Source organism: Curcuma longa, unplaced genomic scaffold (assembly GCF_044706935.1).
Source record: "Curcuma longa cultivar G26 ecotype Majalengka, Jawa Barat unplaced genomic scaffold, ITB_CL_G26_1.1 contig_16788, whole genome shotgun sequence".
NCBI lineage: Eukaryota > Viridiplantae > Streptophyta > Magnoliopsida > Zingiberales > Zingiberaceae > Curcuma > Curcuma longa.
The window spans coordinates 1-6,916 of NW_027430435.1; the positions used below are offsets into that span (position 1 = coordinate 1).

The following is a 6,916-nucleotide window of genomic DNA, read 5'->3' on the forward strand; positions in this document are numbered from 1 at the left end:
AGGGGTGAGAGCATTTGTTGCACTATGTTGGGTGTAACCAGGATTGGCTACATAGCCCCCCTGTGATATCCTGCTCATTCCCCACTTGATTTAGTAGTGGTTTGTCATTAGAGCGTGTGCAGTTGTCCTGTCGTGCACCCCAGTTCACTACACTGGGTGGGTGTCTGGGGGTGACGAGTACAGACAGTGACCATGCATAACACATGTGCATGCATTTGTTGGTAGTTATTTTCTGCATTGATGGTTGATGCACTTGTTATATGATTGTGGTTGTTGCACTTGTTACATATTGTTGTGGTAGTTGCACTTGTTGTCATATGATTGTAGTTGTTGCACTTATGGTTACCTGTTATTTGTATGTAATATATTGACCTTGTTCATTATGTATCGTATGGAGACTAGATATCCTGTTGATTCCATATATGTATATGTTGTGCATTTCCATTCTAGTATCCACTGAGTATTTTATACTAACCACCCGGACCTTGGGATTTTCCTTTATACAACATCTGCAAAATCTTGCATGATTATTGTTTTTACTCTTGTATAATAGGAAATCAATTAGTATGTGCTCAAGTTTCAGGAGGTTCTGTTGGTCAAGGAAGTTTGTCCAGTTCTCTTGTTTGCCATTCAATTTTTTTTTTCTATTGTAAGATGCTTCTCACATTGATTATGTCTTTTACGGTTTTCTTAGTATTTATGTTAAACCATTCATTATATTGTTTCTAATTGTTGCAACTTTTGGCTTTGTTGTTGTAATAACTAAATTTAGTACCTTATACCTTTCATGCTCATTGGTCATGTCCTCATCATTCTCTTCTTAATTTTTAAATATTTGTTGACTTATGATTTGAATTCTAAGCATATCTCTATTCACATAGTATATAGACTTGTGAAGTTTCATGTTGCTCTAATATTTTTTTTGGTTTAATAATACATTTTCAATTTTTTTTATCATTTAATTGATTAACCTTTCGACTAGACTTCTCTTAAAATTCAAGTAGGTTTTTCAATCACCATTTTCAACCCATTTCAAGGTGAAGATATTTAGTTTTACCTTCTAAAATGTTTGTAGAAGCCAAGGATAATATATTTGTATTCAAATCAAAGGATATATATGGCTCATGGAACAATAAAGGTATGTTCAATAATGTAAGATTATTATTAAAACAAAAGTCATGAGATAATAAACTTACAAGGCAATAAAACAATTATTCTCATGATTCACTATTAATTCTTGAACTATTTGACACTTAAATTTTAAATTTGTACCCATTTTATATTTGTAAAATAAGTTAAGCATTGCAATTTTGTGAAAATAAAACTCTTGAATTACTTAGATTTTGGAATGCATTTGATGTAGTTGTCAATAGGAAAGCATACTACAATAGCCCAACTTAGAAATGATTCATAGTAAGCCTGCATCAGCTGATTATTCTTCTACCCAAATGATTTGTTCATTAAATTTGAAAATGTAAGTTTCTTTTTTGTTTTATTGATGCAAAATTATATTTTCTATATGACTCCTAACTCATTGCATTTGTTTTGCATTTTCAGCACTTTAGCAGTCTCCCAAATCATTCATTACATGATATGCTCACAGAAAATGAAATTAAGGTGAGATAGTTGACAATTTTTTAGGTCATCTGACTGTTTTCAGTTTCTTTATGTTGTCCTGCAAATACTTTTTCCTCTGAGTTAATTAGAATTTTATAGCAAATAACATGATCCACTATGATGCTTCGTGTATGCCCTGCCTTAAGCATTTTGTTCTTATTATCAAGATATCTAAATTCAACCACACAAATATGCACCAGTCCCAAGATATGCACTTTTTAGTTATTTCATTATGCAGGCACTATATGTTCTGAACGTTTTTAAACATCATGCTGTTCTTTTATTCTTGGTCCATAAGTTTACCATGTTGAAGATATTAGAAAATTTTGTTATCTTGGCCTATTCTACTTTGTAACTTGTTTTTTCCGACTCTTTATAACAGCTTTATTTTGGTCTAAATATGATCATAACATAATAAAAGTTAGCAACTGTTTTATCTTTGTATGCTTTTCTAGATATTTTATACACCAAAAGGGCAATTATCTACTGAATGAACAAGGAGCTTATGTTGCTGAGACTATTGCTACTAAAAATTCTAGGCAACCAAAAGACCGTTTTAAGGTTTATAGTGATCAAGATGGATTGATATGCTTACATGACTTAACATGTACTTTATCAAGAGTTTAAATTTGTGCAAAATACAATGTTTCCTTCCCTTGTCAAAGGGGAATGCACCAACTGAGTACAAAGAGAGATAAGTAAAAAGGAATCCATAAACAAGGTGAAGAATGACACAGGAATGGGTAGCAAGAATGGTAGATCTTATTGAAGACATGATTGTTTTGCTACTGATGTTGAAAAGTAACATGTATGTTTTTATAGTTCATGTGGAGAAGGCAAAGACTGCCAAGGAGGAAAAGAGCGAGTTGTTGCTGAAGGAGGAAACAACTATCCATCATAGGGTTAAGCTGGTTAAGCTTATTCAGAAAAATCTCTCAGTTATGCTTAGGACTCTTGGTCAGATGGCTATTGCTAATCCAATATTTACTCATGGCCAGCTACCTACACTGGTAAGTCATTGTATATGTCTTACTTTTTTTTGCCTTCCTACTTTAAGTATTGTGAAAGTGTTTTTTTTTTTCATAATCTATCAATTGAATTAATGGTCATTAGTAATTGTGTTTTTTAGTTATTGGCTAAACATTTGTTGCAACAGAGATTTAGTTTGGCAATTTTATTTCTCATGCTCAAACAATCTGTTGCAGGTGAAATACATTGATCCATCACTGCAATGCAACATTTGAGACTATGCTAAATCTTGCTCGGTGTTTAGGCCCACCTCTTTCTAGCTGGGCAGACGAGATAGCTGCATCTTTGCATCTAATTTCTGCAAAAGATGTACATGTAGTCTTGGAGCTTACCCCACCTGCTTGAAGGTCAAGTTCCCAAAGGTCCTTCATTGGGTATTTTTGAGCAAATAGTTAATGGCCTGTCAGTGTCATGTAAAGTTGGACCGCTTCCAGCAGATTTGTTTACCTTTATATTTCTGTCTAGCTATTCTTTTTAATCACTCAATTTCTGCTGGGTAATTGAGCATATTCTGCTTTCTCCTAAGAAGACTGCACTTCACGATGACTTACTTCACATACTATCTTTGCATTTGGATCCTATATTGCCACTCCCTAGGCCACAGATGCTCTTGGTCGGATATGAATACCTTGGTTTAATTTTGTAATGAAGATCAACCATTTTATATTCTAATTTTCTTGTCTCTTGTTGACTCTTCATGGCTTTTTCTAGGTTCTTTATCATGTCCTTCCTTGGTGTTATTCCAGCTTATCAGCCACTAATTGGGCCTATGTTGAATGAGTTATGCCTAGGTATCCAAGATGGCCAAAGTGAGTAAAATGTGATTTTGTTACTTAAAATTACACATTTTTTTATATTCTTTTTGTTGCTAATATTTCTGTGTAATTTAGGTCCTTTTTGGAGTTTATGCTAAGGATTTGCATGTGCGACTTGCTTGCAAGACTGCTATAAAATGCATTCCTTCTATCCCTGGCCATGTGCTTTGGAATGATGCTTTGATCACGACAGGTATTTGGATTGCTTCTCATGGTCTAGTCTATAAAAGGTATTCCTTCTATCCCTGGCCATGTGCTTTGGAATGATGCTTTGATCACAAAAAGTATTTGGATTGCTTTGCATGTTCCAGAGAAGGTCGGTGAATCTTTTTCCTCACAATTTAATGTACACATAAACTATGCTTATAGTTCTTGTTCACCTAGTTTATTTATCAAGATATCTAAATCATTAGATGAAATATGTAAGGTTTATGTAGCTAACCTTTGGTTGACTAATTCTATTGCCAAGGCTGTACATGTAAAACTAATACATATCTTAGTCTGTAAAATGCACTGCACCAGCACAACACTTTATGCTGTATGAGTTGATTGAGCTGTATAATGGTCTTTTCGATTTATATTGCTAGTCCCCTATTTTGGGCATTGTTGGTTAAATCATCTCCTTGAAATGTTAAAGCATTTGATGAGTTGTATATGGTCAATAAAAGTAGAGTCATTATACTACTAATCTGAGCCACATTTTATTAATATTCTTTCAGTTCTTTGGAATGTTGTGGACTTGAATTTCTTTCTAGTTTTTTTTTCTTTAAATATGATAGTGAAATTGACCATCCATTTCCTAAAACCTTCTCATCATACCCCTTAATAATGTATGATTTATTGTGTTAGTTGAATGATCACATTTGTGCCCCACTGGCTTTATGTTTTTCAACTGAAAAGTTAGGGCTTATCTTGAACTGATTCATTTACAATGCCACATGGTTCTAATCAAATATTAGACCGGTTTTTTCACTATTTGATGTTTTTCTGCAAATTGAGCTTTCAATTTAACTCAATCAATGATGAAATTCTCAGTACATGTGCAATGGTGATGTTAGAATGCCTTTTGTTTGACAAATTTTTATGCAAATCCTTTGCGCCGTGTGGGCCTTTTTTTGGGATAAATATGGGTGTGAATTTGGGATTGATTACTCTGGTATTCTTGATGCATTATCACATGTCAATTACAATGTACGGGTAGCTGTAGCAAAGGCATTAGCTGCATCCTTGGATGAAAATCCAGATACAATACAAGTAATTCACATGGATACTAACAATGTGTGTTCTAGTGACCATGTGTTGTATCATTATTTGATAAGTTATTCTGTCTTCAAGATACACTTTCTACTTTGTTTTCCCTATATATTTGAAATTTTGGTGTTTGAATCAATATGTTAGATATCTATTGGTAGGGAGACAATGCCTCCTATGTCGTTGTGTCAATTATATCTATGAGTATTATTTCACATTGACATTTTACACTTGTTAACATGCTAAAATCGAGATAATGCTATTAGTTTTTAAATTTGTTTCCATAGATAGATAATGTCAAAATCATAGCATTTCAGTTGAAAAATAAATATATAATTGTGTTATCCTTTTTTTCTTCTTATCTTTTTTCCTTCCACCTTCAATTTACCATTGACACTGTATATCTAAATGTTGGCATGATACCGAAACAATATTGTTTTGGTGAAAAAGCAAAACACTTGTACGACTTCAAACTTTGATTTTGGATATATGGATTAGTCATGGATAATACAGTCATTGAGGGAAAAACTATTCTTGTCATATGTTTTCACTCAAAAAACTTTCTATAAATATATTATATTTCATTAGTTAACTTTCCTTATTGATCCTTAGTTTCTCATCCATTATTGATATAATAATTTATACATAATTGAGAATTGAAAATATTTCTCTTATTCCTTCAATTCGAGTAGATCCTAATATGGATGTCCGTGCAAGAATGATAAATGCATGCATTATGATCATTGACAAACATGGAAAAGAGAATGTTCCTTTACTTTTTCCTATTTTTGACAGTTATGTGAATAAGAAGGTACTCTCATTTTAACTGATTGATTATTTGTTGGATTCATGATCCTTGTATTTTAAACCTTATAATACTAATGTTTGTCGTCAAGAGCCACTAACTCTGTGTTTGCTTCTTTATCTTTAGGCATCTGATGAAGAAAAATATGATCTTGTGAGGGAAGGTGTTGTGATCTTCACTGGAGCTCTTGCGAAACATTTAGCAAAGGTATGAGATTAGTGATAGGAATTTTGGTGGTTTACCTATTATCATTTCTTTCCTTTCTATTGTAGATTGGTGGTATTTGCTGTTACTTTACTCTTATTGGCTTACAATTTATACTTTGAGCAAGATGAACCAAAAGTTCACATTGTTGTACAAAAATTATTGGATGTTCTAAACACTCCCTTAGAGGTAATGCAACGAGAGACTCTTTGATTGTTTATCTCTCTTAATGGCATCTAAATAGGTATTTTTTTTGTTGAGTTAAATACTAAGCAAGTAATTTCATTTTGTGTGCAATATTGTTTTTTTTCTTTTTAAAATATTTAATCCTTTGTTTCTTATTGCTTTTTTTTCTCGTTTAAGATGTATTTTCCACCTTGTTGGTAATATTCTTATAATTGCTTGGTAATTCTTGTCCTTGTTTGTCTTGTTTGAGATTTATTTTCATTTTCAGTCTTCCTCTGCATTATTATTCATTAGGAGGATGTCCAGACACTTGTGTCTAGATTTATAGATCGAATGATGAAAAGTGATAGATATGGAGATCGTTGTGGTGCAACCTTTGGTCTTGTTGGTGTAGCTAAAGGTTTTGGAATATCTTGCTTGAAAAATTATGGCATATCACAGCCCTTCATGAAGGTTTATAGGATAGTTTTGTCACCCTTTGTTGTTAATTATGAACTATTAGTTACTTCGTAAACTGTACTTGCTCTTTTGATGGTACATAGCTTCATTGTTGATGTACTTTAACTAAAGAACAAGGTTTATTACTACAATTAATATTGCTTTTTCTCAAGTCTAGCAGTATTTTGCTTCTATGTAGGGTTGTAAACGAGTCAAGCCAAGCCAAGTTTTGTAGCGTTCAAGCTTGTTTGATAAGGTAACCAAGCCAAGCTGAGCCTAAAATGAAACAAGCCATTGAAATGATTATTCAAACTTGGCTTGGTTTCTTTTTTATGAGCTTAAGCTTGGTTCGTTTAGACGTTATCAAACTTTCAATTCAAGATTGTTTGATTGTTTGAAACTTGTACATTTTAAGTTTATTTGGTTGGTTATTGAGTTTAATAATTCAAACTTATTTGTTTATTTTTTGAAAGTTTCTTTGTTTATTTAGGATGTTGATAAGAGTTTTATTGATGACCATGGATCAAGAATAATTTTCACTAATGTTGTTCACGAACATTGTTCACGAACG

General features: G+C 32.6%; 2 long non-coding RNA genes across 4 annotated transcripts; both read left to right on the forward strand.

The window, feature by feature from the left end:
- The first annotated feature begins 1,554 nt into the window (after positions 1 to 1,554).
- On the forward strand, positions 1,555 to 2,848 carry LOC141816465 (uncharacterized). Its single transcript, XR_012600696.1, has 3 exons — positions 1,555 to 1,617; positions 2,440 to 2,627; positions 2,823 to 2,848. It is a non-coding gene; the product is annotated as an uncharacterized LOC141816465 (long non-coding RNA).
- Positions 2,849 to 2,854: 6 nt separating this feature from the next.
- Positions 2,855 to 6,694, forward strand: LOC141816466 (uncharacterized). 3 transcript variants are annotated; one of them, XR_012600699.1, is made up of 4 exons: positions 2,855 to 3,008; positions 3,358 to 3,455; positions 3,537 to 5,724; positions 6,545 to 6,694. It is a non-coding gene; the product is annotated as an uncharacterized LOC141816466 (long non-coding RNA). The 3 variants fall into 3 exon arrangements; XR_012600697.1 differs by having other exon boundaries at positions 2,855 to 2,993; XR_012600698.1 differs by lacking the exon at positions 6,545 to 6,694 and adding an exon at positions 5,790 to 5,850 and having other exon boundaries at positions 2,855 to 2,993.
- Positions 6,695 to 6,916: the final 222 nt, after the last annotated feature.